General features: G+C 40.8%; 1 long non-coding RNA gene across 1 annotated transcript in view; it reads left to right on the top strand.

Moving 5' to 3' along the window:
* Positions 1-16,690, top strand: part of LOC137207522 (uncharacterized) — a 180,737-nt gene that overhangs the window by 139,271 nt on the left and 24,776 nt on the right. The gene's annotated exons all lie outside the window — the stretch shown is intronic.

The raw sequence follows: 16,690 nt of genomic DNA on the forward strand, positions 1-16,690 counted from the left end.
ACACAGAGGGAACTGAACCAGCTTAGAGTCAACCCTTAGGGCTTCTGTTGCAGCACCCTGGGACCACCACCCCACTTAGGGTGATGATGACCACTGAGCATAAGAGAAGTCCTGGCTCACACCTGGCTCTGGCTCTAACCCCTTCATCTCTAGCCCTACCTCCCACCAAGGTGATAGCTGCCAGCACACTCTGGGGGAGGATGTCACTTGAGCTCACTTCAGATCTAGCTCTCACATCAAAGCCACCGGGCACACACAGACTGCATAGAGGTGCTCCCACACAAGGATACCCCTTGAAGACCAGGATAGGTAACCATTTCACCTAATTTCATAGAGAGAGAGAAAGTTAAACAAAATGATAGTTTAAGGAACCTCTGGGACAACATCAAGTGTACTAACATTTGCATTATAGGAGTACCAGAAGGAGAAGAGAGGTAGAAAAGGGTCAAAAATGTATTTGATGAAATTATGGCTGAAAACTTCTCGAACCTGAAGGATACAGATATCCAGGTACAAGAAGCATAGAGGATCCCAAACAAGATGAACCCAAACAGACCCACACCAAGACATATCATAATTAAAATGGCAAAAATGAAAGAGAGAATTTTAAAGGTGAAAAAGCGAAAAAAAAAAAGTGACTTAACAAGAGAACCCCCAAAAGGCTATCAGCTGGTTCTTTAGCAGAAGTGTTTCAGGCCAGAAGGGAGTGGCATAATATATTTGAAATGCTGAAAGGGAAAAACCTACAACCTAGGACATTCTACCCAACAATGTTATCATTCAGAATTGAAGGGGAGACAAAGAACTTCTCAGATAAGCAAAAACTAAGAGTTCATCAATACTAAACCAACCCTACAAAAAGTATAAAAAGGTCTTCTTTAAGTGGAAAAGAAAAGCCTACAGGAAGTAAGAATTTATAGGAAAGGAAAAACCCCACTAGTATTGGCAAATATGTAGTAAAGGCTGTGGATCAACCACTTAAATAAGCTAGTACAAAGATTAAAAGACAAAACTTATAAAATCAATTATAACTACAATAAAGTTAAGAGATAAACATGAAGATGTAAATATGACATCAAAACCACAAAACATGAGAGAGGGGAGTAAAAAAGTGTAGATCTTTTGGAATGTGTTTGAACTTAAATGACTTTATCAGTTTAAAATGAGTAGATATAGTTACAGGTCAATATATATCAACCTCATAGTAACCACAATTCAAAAACCTACCATAGATACACAAAAACTGGAAATAAAGGAACAAAAACATACCACTAAAGAAAATCATTAAACCACAGGCAATAAACTTAAAGAAGAAGAGAAGAACTACAAAAACAATCATAAAATAAGTAACGAAAGTGGCAATAAGTACATACCTATCAATAATCACTTTAAATGTCAATGGGTTAAATGTTCCAATCAAAAGACATAGGGTGGCTGATTAGATTAAAAAACAAGACCCATCTATATGTTGCTTACAAGAGACTCACTTCAGACGTAAATACACACACAGACTGAAAGTGAGGGGATGGAAAAAGATATTTCATGCAAATGGAAATGACAAAAAAACTGGGGTGGTAATACTCATATGACAAAGAAGACTTTAAAACAAGGTCTGACAAAAGGCAGAGAAGGACATTATATAAGGGAATCAATGGAAAAAGAGCATATAACATTTGTTAACCAAATCTAAATCTATAAAGCAAATATTAGCAGACATGGAGGAAGAAATTGACAACAGTACAATAATAGTAGGAGACTTTAATACCCCATTACACCAATGGACAGATCATCCAGACAGAACATCATGATCCCCGTTTTAGAGGATGAACTGAAGCTTGGCATGGTTATAGGTCTTAGGGTGAAACGGCCTATATTTGGAATAGACAGTGACACACCCAGTTCTGTTCACCCCTACAGCAGCTACTTCTTCATTTCTGCAGTGCTATCTCATAGAAGTTTCCAGTTGGGCCAGATGGAAGCCCTAGAGAATAAAACTAATGTTTTAAAACCTCCTTGGCTGTCATTAAATTTGGGTAGACAGGCAATTACCTTGTTCAAGTGTATCAAAAAAATTAAGAATGTATCATTTTTCATTATGTGAAAACTCAGTTTCTACTTGGTATCTTTGCATATTGCTTTCCTCATCAGATAATCTTAGAAAGATGACTTTATTTTCAAGAGTTTTGATCAAATGCAGATTCCCAATCCTCTCAGTTAATTCTAAAGGATGTCTCATATACCAAGAAACAACACTATAATTTAATCAATAAATACTTATGGAATATGTACTATGTGTTAGATACTGCATTATGAATGGGGAATAGGATCGTGTTTTACTAGGGCAATGCTAGCTACTACAACAAATAAGCTCCCAAATCACCGTGACTTAACACAATGAGAAGCCCAATATGGATGTTCTGGGTTGGGTAGATTTCCCCTTGTTTGTGACTCAGGTTTCCCCATCTTCAAAATATGGCTTCCAAAATCTTTGTCCTTTTCTCTGTTCCAGTCAATTTTAAGGAAAAGGAGTACAGAGCATTGCTCGTGAGAATTTAAATGGACCTGTTCTGGAAATGGTCCCCATCACTTCTATGCACATTCCATTGGCTAGAACTCAAGTACGGCCACACCCGTCTGTCTGGGAAAGGTGGGCTATCTATGTACCCAAAGAATGAATAAAACATACTTTCTTCCTGTTCATTTGACACGTACGATAATATAATCGGGGAGGTGGACATTAGCTAGATAACATGTAAAGCCAATGAGCAATTTTAACTGTGTTGGTTATTTTTAAGGAGAGGAATATGGTGCAAAGACAGCCTATTATTTAGAGCTGGCTTTGACCTGAATAGAGAAAGGGGGAAGTCTTCTCTGAGGGAGTGAGACATGGATCTTAAGGCTGAGAAGGTGAAGAAAGGAGGGAAGATTGCAAAGGCATGGGAAGAATTGCTCATGGTGAACAGGTGGGACAAGGAAATGCAATGCTAGAGGCAGAATGAGGCTGGAAACCCCTAACTTGCAGAGCCTGTGGGCCATTTAGGAGTCCAAATTCTCTCCTATGACAATGCAAAGCCAATGAAGAGTTTCAGTCTCTGAACTGACCTGGTCAGATTTACATCTTAAAAAAATACCACTCTGGCCACACCGTGAAAATGGGTTGAGGTTGCAGGGGGGAAATAAATTTGGGGGGGCCTTTTGGGGGCTGCTGTAGAATCATAATGCCTTCGAGGTGGATGATGGAGGTAGAAGTGGGAAGAAGAAGAAGTAGAGACATTTAGGAGGTGAATTTAATCAGACTTAGTTATAAACTAGACTTTGCTATTTATCTGTTTAGCGCTTTTGCTGGATGGTTTGCCTCTTTATGGCTTCTATGTTTAATGATGAATTTTAAGACTGGACAATGTTGCTGGGATGCAGAATGCTAGCTTGGATAGCCTTGGGCCATACTTAAGCAAAAATGCAATGGAGATGTAGTTACCGGTGGCCCGGCATCCTTTGTTATTATTTTTCTCTGTCAAAACCTTCACCTTGGGCTTCCCTGGTGGCCCAGTGGTTGAGAGTCTGCCTGCCAATGCAGGGGACACGGGTTCATGCCCCGGTCCGGGAAGATCCCACATGCCGTGGAGCGGCTGGGCCCGTGAGCCATGGCCACGGAGCCTGCGCGTCTGGAGCCTGTGCTCCGCAACGGGAGAGACCACAACAGTGAGAGGCCCGCGTACCGCAAAAAAAAAAAAAAAAAAACCCTTCACCTTCCCCGTTTAATTTCAGTCTTCCATCTTGACCTCAGGGGCAGAGAAAGTGGGTCTGTACACCTAATTTGTTCCATGATGTGTCATGTATGGGCATCTGCATTTCAAAAGAGGATTTTAGGGGAGAAACATACCTGTTTGAAGAGATTAAGTCAGAGAATTATAGCAATGTTGATTAGAATATTTGGGTGGCCTTCAAAGCATGCGACATGGGTGCCATTTTCAGTGCCTTTAATAATGCCATTGATTCTGGTTCTACTTGGGGCCTCCTAACTCTGGTGGGAGAAGCTCCTTAGAGCAGCCCGGACCTGGACCTGGAGTTTCCCCAGGTCTTCTGGGCTGAACTAAGATCTGAAGCTTCCGTCTTCTCTTTCACAGCTTGACACCACTGGGCAGTATTTGAAAGCCAGAGGGATATTCCATTTCTTGCTGAAAATATACATATGCTAGAATTTTAAAGTATTTTTGTAGGTACACAACAATTAAAAAAAAAACTATGTATTCTATTTTTGTGTATGTATAGTTAAGGAAGCCACAAACCACTCATGAAAGCTTTATTTATGGATGCCCTTCCACTGTGGTTAAGAATGTACTGCTCTATTTGGAAGCAGATTATAGGAAACCATGCTCTTTTTCTCTCTTGTCCCCCTCTTCTACGACTAAAAATATGGAAACAGAACCGAGGTCCTATGAGGTGACACCTGATTTATCCCTAGATGCCTCCACGTATGTGGATGTGTGTGGGTGTGTCTACGTGAGTCAGCCTTTTCACTCAGTCAGCTCACCAGCTCAGCCCCCAAAATACCCACTTACTTTTGAGCTGAAGTCAGAGCCCAAAAAACACAGTCCTGTCCCTCCAGCTGGAACTGGGGGGAGAAAAACAGAATTTTGTTGCTAGCAGATCCATCCCCTTGGCAGAAAAACCCCACGTATACCTGTTCAAATAGATCTCCAAAGATTTTCAGTCTCCCAGCATTTGGTTGACATAAAGAGTGTAGTGTGATTCTTCATTTATTTTACAATTCAGTGAGCACCAAATTAAGTTTAATAGCCATGATAAACACACACACGCACACATACCTCTCCATCCCCAATTAAAAAAGATTTATCACATTCTGGCTAATAATAAACACTTGGTTTCAGCTCTTTTTTTAAACACTGTGAAACTATTTTAGGCCATTTAATTATTATTAAACTGTAGGATTTGGAGCATGTTTTCAAGGGACATTGTAATGCTTTAGCTACAGCCTGTAAATGTTGCTGATCTTTGTATTCAGAGGAGAGTATCTAGTGATGTTCAATAATCTTGAGCGTCGTGTGTGTGTGAAGGTGGCAAAAGTGCCACATATCCTACAGAGTCCATTGAAGCAAGGCCGGGTATTTAGATGTTTGGGTTCTTGTCTTTGTGTTGAGTTTTGAGACACTCTGGCCAAAGAGGTCTTCCCCACCAGCCTGAATATTCTCAGAACCATTGACTATTACAGCCACCTTTGAGCCTTATGCTAAAGCCAGAACAAAGCTGATTTTAATTATGACTTTGTCCAACTGCTGCCAATATACTCAGTGAGTGGGGGGGGGGCATCCAGTGTTATGACTGTAGCGGAAAATACCCCCTCCCGTTCCCAGTCCCCTTTCATCCCATTATATGCCTGAAAGAGGCTTTAGAACACTGGCAGCCAAATCCTCGGGGGAGGAGAAAAGACCGTGGTTTGATGGAAAGGACAGAAGGAAGAGAAAATGAAATTGCTCTATTTGAAAATCCCAACCATTATTAGCTACAGAAAACGTAATAAAAATAGAGATCCCCAGGTTAAGAGTTTTGTGCTGTGAACAGTTGATGCACTGTCAGTATCATCTGGGTTGCAGAAGTTTCTAAACTTCTTTTTATCAGGTGAACTTTTTTTTTTAAATCAGAATGATGTAAAGAATTCCACATGTAGGACAGATAAAGCAGAGTTATATTGTTTGACCTGACGTGGCCTGGAGGCTCACACACTCAGCTCTTCCCTAAAGTGCCCCTCAATTTCTATACAACATCTTCATGGGACCTCAGCACTCTGTGGAATCCAGTTTGAGAAACAACTTGTATACTTGAACCCATTGCTTTAAAAGATCCTATGGGCAGTGATTTAGGGGCAGCAGTGAACATCCAGCTGTGATATGGGAGTGTAGGCAGAGAGGGCAGAGGAAGTGTGCCTACGTAGAGCCGTGACCGTTGCTTACTTCTGTGGCAGGTGGTTGGTGCATGTGTATGCCATATTGGGTCCATTTATATATTGGGTCCTCATCTGACAAAGGATTTTTCTCAGGGCACAGAACCATCTATGGACAAGTTGGCTCCAAGAAGGAACATGAGGAACATCATTTCCAAAATCCAGCAGTATGATTTTCTGACTTCCCTACGAGATTCTAGAATGGGTCTATGATGGATGGCTGACTCAGTTCCTCCTCTGAACAATCTGATTTGTTGTTAGTGAATGAGTAATTGCACCCTAAGAGGATATAAATATGGACGGAGAAAAGTGGTAACCAAAGCTAAGACATAACTTCACGGAATTTTGAAACTCAGAAGCTACCACTCAGCCCCTTCTGGGACACTGGTCTGAGTTGTCCTAAAAGCACGGCTGAGGATCAGAGACTGTTCACTCCACTCCAAAATGTCCTTCGATCATAGCCTGTGAAATGCTTTTATTTACTGATTAGGTCTTCCTATTCTTCAGCAAGGGAAGTAGAATTCAGTTGTGACATGAGAGCCTTTGAATCAGAGCATCTTAGTAATTAAAAAGATATTTTAAAATATTGAATAAAACTTCCAGGACAAGATGGTGAAATAATGGCTTTTTTCCCTTTTCCCTCCTGAAACCTGCTGACATGAGGATAGGAAGGATAGGATGGAAAATTCAGAGACCCCAACTAGATACACGGATGATTGCTGAAGCCCATGGCCACAGACAATAAAGAGTATTAGCTAAATATGGATACATTTAGATAAATTGAAGGGACAATGTCACAAATAAATACAGAAACAGATTTAAAGCGGTATTCTCTGAAAATACATTGGAGGATTCTGTGGGAATGGTAAAGAAAAGGAGCACAGTGGGAGTCAGAAAGGGGTAAGAGGGTAGACCCCTGAAATGTGCTGTTTGGCTTGGTGCAGCAGTGGAGACAAGGACTAACGGAAGCATACTTTGAACATACTACCTTTATTGTTGTTCTTTCTCATGGCCTCCCTGCTTATTCTAGAGAACTGGCCTAAGGCTAAGAAGATTCATGAAAGGAAGTGACTAACAGCATCATGAGGATTCATCGGTGTTGACTGTAAAGAATGACGCTGAGTGTGAGGGTAGCTGTATATGTGTGTGTGTTGGAGAGGGGGTGTAGGTATTTAAAGCGGATACAAGCTTCCTCGGGCAGAAACTAGAAAATGAGTAGAAAACTATTACAAAACTGCATAGCGATTTTCACACTCCTGCATTTTCAGCCTCCCAATTCTCTATGCAGTCACCTAATCATCCCCCGCACACTCCGACCCTAAAAAGGTATCTGGATGTCTGTCAGTAATTGAATGTTGGAAGAGAGTTGCCCCCATTCAAAGATCAGGAAGAAGCCAAAGTTCTCCATGTGGAAAGCAGGCAAAACTTCATTCCATATGCATTGAACAAATATTTGAGCACAGGCAATGTGCCAAGTTCTGTTCTTGGCTCAGAATAGATAGATGGAGATAGAGAATGAAGCAGACAGAGAGGTCGTGGCACTTACACTCCAAACGGGTGAAACGAATGTCATATGCAAAGGACAGGTGAAGATTCTCCTGGGAAACTTCCTCTGAATCAGAGGCCCCTCTTAGTGAATTACCACACATGCTACACACTCAAAGAAACTACAGAGACCAGGCGAACTCATATAATAATAAATCAGACAATAGATGATAAGACCAAAGAAGGAGCTGGAAAGTAAGCAGGTAGTACTCAAAAACTGAAAATGGAAATAACAGCATGGCTGGAAAGCCAAGCAGTGTAGAGGTTTGTCTCTTATCTGCCTTCCACAGGCAGGGGGTGATTGGGGACTTCCACACCTGGATGAGGACCAGTGGGGAGAGCGAGCCTTAGTGAGCTTGTCACAAGTCCTGCAGGAGAGGCGAGGATCCCTCAACAGAAAAAGGCTGGAGGTGCACCTGAGGAAGGAGTCCTGGCCGCACACGGTGATCCCTTATGAAAATTCACCCAGCTGTGCTTTGTGATTTATTCACTTTTCCACGTGGGTGTCTTACCTCAATAGAAAGTTTGCTAAAAAACAATTGAGGTGTATAGGCGATGATGAGAGAGAAATGAAATTCATGGTGGAGAGAACAGCATCAAAAGCATGATTCAACTGCTATGTGTCTATGTGTGCTTGAGAGAAAGGGAGAGAAGGAGAGAGAGAAGGAAAAAGAGAAGGAAAGAGGGAAGGAGAAAGAAATGTGGTTCTTTATTCCTAGAGCATAATGCATAAGGTGCTTGGAAATCTGTGCTTACAAAATGGAAAGTGATAGGCACAGACCTTTAGAAAAAACATTTTTAAAGTTGCAGGAAATAGAATGACTATGACAAATGGGAGGTGTCAGGTTGAAGTTCTTCCATGATAAACCGCTGGTTAAAACTAACACACACTTTCAGGTAATGACAGGCTGCACCTCTCCAGGGAGCTGAGAAGAGGAAACACAAGAATATTTTGTATCTGTTTTGTCATGGAAAATACCCTAATGCCTGGTTGCAAAGAATAATGAAGCTCACTTATTAATTCTTTTATTCCACAAATACTTGAACTTCTACTACTGGCCAGACCCTGTAGTATATGCAGGACATACACTAGAGAAGATATTGGCAGGAGAGAATGGATAGTAAGAGAGAAGACAGGTGGAAGAAAGGGAGGAGACAATGAATCTTAACTTTAGTATTAAAGGCTTTCTGAGCAACAGGGATGGAAACATGTACAACTGGTAAAAATAATAGAGACTGGCAAGAGGGAAAAATATTTTTGAGAGAGGATGAGGCTAAGAGAATGACATGTTGAGTGTATAACATCTGTAATAGAATGCTAAAGTCAACATTTCCTGTTGTTTTGGAGTCTGATGGAGTTGCCACACCATCTACGTAGGACAAGCATGACAGCCAGGAGCTATTGCTATGTCCCTGACTCTTTCCGGCACCTGCCTTCCTTGCCTGATGGTTTCCTCCGGCTGCTGGTGCCCGCTGTCCCTGCACGTATTCGTAGCGTGTTGGAAGTGTCAGGGAATTAACCACTGCTCATGTAGAGCACTTCCAATCAACGATAGAGTGATTATATAAATGGTGTATTTGTACACAGATAGAGTGGTGCATACATGCCCCAGCTCCCTCACCCCCAGGTGGGATAACTCGGAAGGAAGCCTGTGTTGTACACTAACTCTCAGAGTTTTTACCCATAGCGATAACTCGATTGAAAAACACACCCCATACTGGCTTCCTCCTCCTACCTGTCTGTCTCCCCTGCTCCTCAGTCTGTGTTTCTTGGGATCACCTTCCTAGTTAATCTTCTTGCACTCGTGTCTCCAGATGCTTCTGAGGGAACCTGAATTAAGAAAAACAAGAAACTAGTTTTTCAGCTCCTTAGCATATCACTCATATATGGAGAGAAGGAGATGAAGAGAAATGAGTAAGGCTGAGAGTGTGGATTTACATGGAGAGAATTGCTTGGAGAGCGTGCATCTCCCCCCACCTCATGGGGGAGGTAAGAGTGAAGTTAGGTGAGGAGGGGGACACCACTTGGAAAACCTGACCTGGGCCCATGGAATTTAAAGGTGGGGGGCACAGGGTTTGCTGTGTGACTCCTGGCTAGAGGAGCAAAAGGGAGAGCAATTAAATGGAACTGGGCTAAGCGGGGGCAATAGACACAGGTGGGTGTTTGCTGTGGGTCAGCCATGCACTCACAGGAAGGAAACAAGATTTATGTACTGATGTTGCCAAGTGGCTATGATCCTTCCCTCTTTGTATCCACACCCTTTCAGTGTGCCTGGACAGCTCCTCCTGTTGAGAAGTAGAAGTAAGGTCTATTTCCCCACCCCTCGCATCTGAGCAGGACCTGTAACTTCCTTCGGCTGATAGAATTTAGTGGGAATGACATTGCACTAGTCCCAAGTCTATGCCTCCCAAGGGGCTGCCAATACTTTGGCTCTCTCATGGAAACCTGACCAATGGGCCACGTGAATGAGAAGAAGTTAGCCTGCTAGAAGGTTGGTGACCACATGGGCCAGAGTTGAGTCAACCCAGTTGCCTAAACCAAATCCCTAGACAGAGAGCAGAGCTGACCATCAGCTGACCATAGGTATGGAGGGAGCCCAGTGAGAGCAGCAGAGCCACCTAACCAAGCCAGACCGAGTCCAGACTGCTGATCCACAGAGCTGTGGGCTAAATAATTAGCTGTTTTTATAATTACTAATTTGGGGGTGGTTGGTTACACAGCAGATTCTTACTGATGCAAAGAGGGAACACTTATTTAATATGGATCATATTGAATTTTTTCTATCTGGAAAATGAGACTATTTTTAACTTTCTAAGAGTAAGTTGTAAAGTATGTGATTTGCCTAAGAGAGTGTCCAGGTTGGGGGGAAAAGGGCACCTCACTGCTAGACTCTCACCTCTTCACTTATATCCCTACCAGTTATAAAGTGTTATGCAATTTCTAGAATTTTACTGAGTTCTAAGCACTTTTACTTGATTGTAAGTCTCTTGAGGCTGAGAATCATGGCTGATCTATTTTCCTGGTGAGATAATATAGCTATTATCTATATTATGTATGTGTGTACCTGCGTATACCTTCGATAATTAAAAACTAGTGGAAAACTTCCTCTCAGTTTATTAAAACTATTTGTTTTACCTTTCATATAACACTATTGCCTGGAGTAGTAATATTTTCTTCACAATCTAAAATTTTAAAAATTACTACTATATTGAATGTGAAAGAACTTTGAAATATTAAATGAGAGTGATGCCACGTATGGGCTAAATGGGGTTCAAGAGAGAAATGCTCCAAGAACTTGGAAGTAAGATATGAAAGTGAAAGTACAAAATCTACCCATATTGAATTTGAGCTGGAATAAACAAAGTCTCCCCTCAGACCCACACTCGGCCAATAAAACTAAAATGACCCTTGACTGAAAGCAAAAGTCCATCAAGGGTGGGGAGTTGGGCAAGAAAGAGAAGATGGTTGATCAAAATGAGATACTATATAAAAAGGACAGTAAAGCAAAATAGGGTAGAAATTATGAAAAGTTGGTGGGCTTGAGAGATTTTACTTAAAAATTATTCATTTTCGTCTGTAGCCGTAAAGTTGCATATAGTATTTTTTATGAAGATGTTAATCTCTTTTGTGCCACGGCTGTGTCTCGCTCTTTTCTTTGTTCAATTTATTTTTGCTTTTGCTCTTCTCCTTTAACAGAATCATAAGATATTTTAATTTTTTCTTTTTCTATTTTTCTCCATTTTAAAATAGTATAAAATTTCCTTTTCTTAACTGTTGCTTAATTTTGCTCTTTGTATTTCAATTTTTAGGTGAAATATTACTTTTTTCGCCAGCTTTCTTTTTTAATAATGAAGGCTATAAATTTTCCTCTGGATATAGCTTTTGATGTGTTCTGTAGGTTTTGTTATGGAGTGTTCTTTTTCATTGCTTTCTAGGAAGGTTTTAATTTTCTTTTTAATTTCCTTTTTGATCAAAGATTATCTAGAAGTAGGCTGCTTCATTGTCAAGTCATTAAGATCTTATTGGTTACCATTTACTTATTTCTTTCTAATTTTCTTCACTTCTGATCAGAGAATGTAGTTTATAAAAGCTGTCTACTTACACATTTTTCTATTTTTTTTTTCCTTAGTGGCCATATATATGACCAACCTTTAAAAATGTTCCATGACTATTTTAAAAAGTACATTCAACCATAAGGTGACATATCAACTTGCTTATTATTTGTATTTTTTAGTCTGTGTCCTTCATTTTTTAGCTAGATCTTTCAATTGTGAGAGAAATACATTGATGTTTCTACCATTATTATATTTCTAGCAAGTTTTTCTTTCTTTTAAAATAAATTTAAGTATTGAGCTGCTACAGTGATTGGCTCATCTCAGTTATGACTGCTGCTCCTTCTACAATTTGTCATTTATCATTCTCTGTGTTGTCTCTTTTGATCCTACTTGGTTCTTTTACCCTTAAATTACATTTTGCTGATATTAATATTGCCACTTTTACTTCCATTTTGTTTCAGTTTTTCTGGTATCTCTTTGCTCACTCCATTTATCTTTATATTATTTCAAAATTATTCTGAGAATGTTCCTTAAATATAACATCTGGCTGTGGTTTATTTTATAAAGAAATGTGTTGCCTCTGTCTTTTCATGATAGATTCCTCTTCTTTTATATTTTATACAGTGACTGATATACTGGGTGTATTGCTTTGATCTTATTTTATGTTTACTATTGGACAGAATGTTGTTTCTTTTTTTTCTTTGTCTTATTTTTTCCTGCTTATTCTCTTTTCCTTTTTGCTAATTTGAAAAGTCTACTGTATTCTTCCTTGTCATTGATGATTCATATCTATTCTCTTGATCTAAATGATCTAGATAACAATGTCTACTACTCTCTAAAAAAGAAATTCCCTCTCCCTCTTGGGAAGAAAAATCATTTTCTTCCTACTTTACGCCATTCCAATAAAATGAGATTTTACAAACCTACTTCCATTCTCCTCCCCTTCTTTTTTTTCTTGCCTTTAAAAGATGTTGCAATCTTTTTACTGCCTCTCTGGTAACCATTTCTCCTAGGCTTGACTGATAAAGTATAGTATATATTAACTCACTGAAGGTTAATTTACTTGTTTCTCTCTAGATTAGTGTTTTACAATCTTGGCTACACAATGAAATCTCTTGGGGAGTTTCAAAAATATCAAATGCCTTGGTCCCACCTCCAGATATTCTGATGTAATTGGTCTGTGGCATGACCTAAGTATCAGATGTTTATAAGCTCTCACACGTGATTTTAATGTGCAGCGAAGGTCAGACAACCCTTTCCCAAGATCATTCTCATTGACCCAGCACAGTTAAGCAGTGGGACCATGACCTCAGCTTGGCCAGCTATACTCTCTCCCAGAACGCTGAATCTTGATAGCAGATGGCATAAGTATTCTGCGGTGCACCCATACCAGGCCAGGCAGCATCCTCTACTCTGTGGTCTTGCTGCATCTGTCATCCAATCCTTTGCGCACTCCCTACCTTATCAATTAAAAACCCCCTTTGCTTAAGCAGGGCAGAGTCATTTTCTGTTGCTGACAGCCAAAGAATCTTAAGCAAGAGAATCCACGAGCTTTTCATCACTCTGTACATCTGCCGAAGATCCTCAATCTGCCGTGCTGATCGCTGTCTCAGCACCTTGTATCGTGCTCCTTCCCACACATCAGGAAAACTGAAAACAGAAGGCAGGAGAACCACCCAAGCTCCTATTAAAGGTTAGTGACTTAAAATTCACATTTGTACCTTCAGGTCTGTTTCCTTGCTCCATCAATCATGACCACACCAGAAATCTGGTTTTTGTTTACTTGATTTTAGGAAAAATGTAAAGAAAGGGCGTTGCATAATTCGATGGACAAGTCAGAAAGCATATGACTAAACAGAAAAATTGGGAAACCTTCCATAGTACCAGACAGAGAGAGCACAGGCATCTGCTTCCAGAAGAACTCTCTGCTTCAAATACACATTTGCATGGAGACCAAAGTGGAGATGGTTGAAGAAGACATAGGATATTACAAGTTGCTATCTGACACTTATTATCTCTCCTGCACGTGCACATGCACTTTTAGGTCAAAGTCCCTGGAAGCACTTGATTTACTGAAGGTAGGCTCTCAGGACAACCTATAGGGAGGTAAGGGAAGCAGAACGGCTCAGGGGAAGGAACTGAACGACCATGTAGTCACAGCTGGAGCCTGGCCTCAGCCTGATCTCATTGGGAGCTCTGGAATGTGAATTAAACCACTGAGTTGACTGAATTGAGGCACGGGGGACTGGCCTTTTGAACCCCCATATCAACTAGTCATTGGTAATTCCCTCAGGCATTTCCAGGACAGCAGGTAAATCCTCTGGAGCAGGGAGCTCTTAGCAGCCAACACTCACAGTAGCTGGGAAGTGGGGGCACCTGCTGGCCAAGGTGATCCAATAGCAGCTTCTATACCTGGATGAATACGGTTAGTGGCACTGTGCCTCAGTATTTACATTTGTGAAATGCAATAAATAGTCCCATAGTCCATATAACTTTAATACTGAATTATTTTGTAGGACAAGACATTTCTTTCTTTGCATACCTCAAAACATGCCTTCTTCATGTACTGGTTACTGCTTGAGAAATCACCTTTCTCTTAAAACTTTGATTCTAGTGGAAATGCAAGGTCTCATAAAGGAATCCTACCTTGAGCACTTGAGTACGCCCTACTGAGCAGAAGGACTAGTTACTGATAGCTCGCTGAGGGATCGAGATTCCCTGTGTTCTGCCTGTGTGGACCCCCAGCCACGTGACCTTGCAAAAGTGATGTACCCTCTCTGGGCTGCACCTTCGTCATTTATCAAAGTCAGGGGTCAGAGTACATGAGTTCTGAGTTACTCTTGAACTCTAAGAATTTGTCAGTGGCTGATTTCATTTCTCATTTCAAGCAGCGAGGAGGCAGAGATAATTTCTTTTGTTTACAAGGGACAAGTTTTCATCTTGCAGCCTTAATACAAAAGCAAGAGAAAGAAATGTAATAGCACTGAGGCAACAGCAGCTTTGCTTTGTTTACATTCAGGGTCTCTGATACGACATATTGGACGTGTCAATGCAATGTGATTTATTTTGCTTCATAACATTTGGGAACAGATATTTGGTATTTCATCCAAGGAAAGCAATTTGCAGAAACCTTTTAGATGGTGGCTGGAGCATCAGTAATCGCTGCCATTTCTTTATGCCAACATTTCCTTAAAGCTGCACAATCTTTCATTTTAATCATCCCTCTCAGCAGGCTCCTTCTAGGGCTCTGGAGCAGGGCACCCACCCCTCAGAAATGAGGTTCTATTTTTAAAGCCAACAAACTCCCTATTAATCGTGTGAAATCTGCTCAGATGGCTGCTCTTCTGGGTTCTCTGTGCCCCCGCCCCCTGCTCTCAACGCCCCATCTGCACAGCCCTCCCCTGGAAGATATTTTTAGCTGTTAGCTGCTACATCCTTGAGAATTACTAGGTGGATGCTACCCTTTGCTTCTAAAGTAAACATTTTAGAGATTCTGGTTTTCATTCCTAATATCTTTCAGAAGATGAAGGATGCTACTCCCTAATACAGGTGCCTAAAGAATTAATCTCAACTTTGAATCCTTTGTCTACCTTGGAATCCCTCATTCTTACAAGGGGCTAAATACTCTAAAAAGTTCCTTGGTCTTTTCCTCGCGTGAGTCAGCAGTCACTTTGACCCATCATTCCCGATGATCTCTCTCCAAGGCAGCCTAGGGAACTACATTGGGAGGGGAAGTCTGCTCACTCCCACTGCATACATTTTCCCTAAGTGTTCAAATCTGAAATCAGTAAACAAAGATGCCTCAGTAAGACTACAGTGCTGGGACATAGCAATTATGACTTAAGAGCACAGCATGGTACCCCAGGAAGCCACAATCACCACAGTATTTTCAAAGCATCTTTGGGAATTTCAAAGAATAATGTTTACATGATAAGAGTTTGACTTAGCAAATATGAATATCAGTGCTCAACTACCGACTCTTCACAACAAAAACTGTATTGTTTTGCACGTTATCAACTGTTTTGGTTTGCGGGTTGTAGTCTTTTGAAATGTTCTTGAATAGGTTTAGATGCACGTGGAAAAAAAAATCTTAAGCGAAAGGATAAGCAGGGAAAAGAGTCTACCTTGCACCTCCTTTTCCTAATCTCCTTCCAAATATACACGTATGTGTGTTTGCATATATTCAATATTATGTTATACGTTTTATATTATCTTACACACCTATACATATACACATGTATGCACATGCACATATATAAAGTGAATCTTCATTGTTTTGCCCCAATATTTTGCAAATTGTTTTGGATCTTCTTTTGTTTTTCATTAAACACTTTATCTTGGAGAACATTTTATATCAAAAAATATAAAGTCTCCTTTTCCATAAATGGCCGTGTCACTTTCCATTACTTAAATGAACCAGAATTTATTTAACAAATCCTGATAACTAGTTTCCAATTAGAAAGGGATACTGTGGGAGAAAGAGGAGGTCTTTGTTCTGTACAGCGTTTCAGGTTAATTACTCTTTGGTTACTTGGGGGCGCTTTTGTGAGTTTTTGGGAATTCAGTTTTAGGTTTGGCCACAACCTCTTCCCACTCCCTTGCTCTTTCCTCTCCCTTTTATCTACAAAACCTTCAACAAATTCAGGTGATTTCTGTGTGGTAGTATTGTTAAAAAACAAAACAAAACAGTCCAGAATGCCTCCTAACAGTGAGTTCTCCATAAATAAATAAATAACCCTCCAAACGAAAGACCCTAAATGTTTAGCTAAGGTGTATTTGTTTCCCTGCTTTATGTTTCCCAGGGTCTGTATTTGACCAGTACAGAAATCAGCCATTTGTTCTTCTTGTTCAGAGCCTGGCGTATATTTTCTCTATTCTGGACACTGTTCCAGGAACCACAGGAGAGAGGCGTCCTCACAGAAGCCTTGACATTTGTCGAACAATGAGCAGGTTGAGGTGACAGGGGTAGGCATCCCGCAGGAGCCCAGGAAGCTCTGGACGGTGGCTGTGGAGTGGCTCTGATGACTTCGGGAGCTTGGGTATCTGCTCTGACTGCCTGCATCATCTCCTGTCTGGGGATAAAGTGAGAGGACGCTTCAAAGAAAAAGCACAGCTGGCTCCGAAGTG

This window comes from Pseudorca crassidens, chromosome 15 (assembly GCF_039906515.1).
Source record: "Pseudorca crassidens isolate mPseCra1 chromosome 15, mPseCra1.hap1, whole genome shotgun sequence".
Classification (NCBI taxonomy): domain Eukaryota; kingdom Metazoa; phylum Chordata; class Mammalia; order Artiodactyla; family Delphinidae; genus Pseudorca; species Pseudorca crassidens.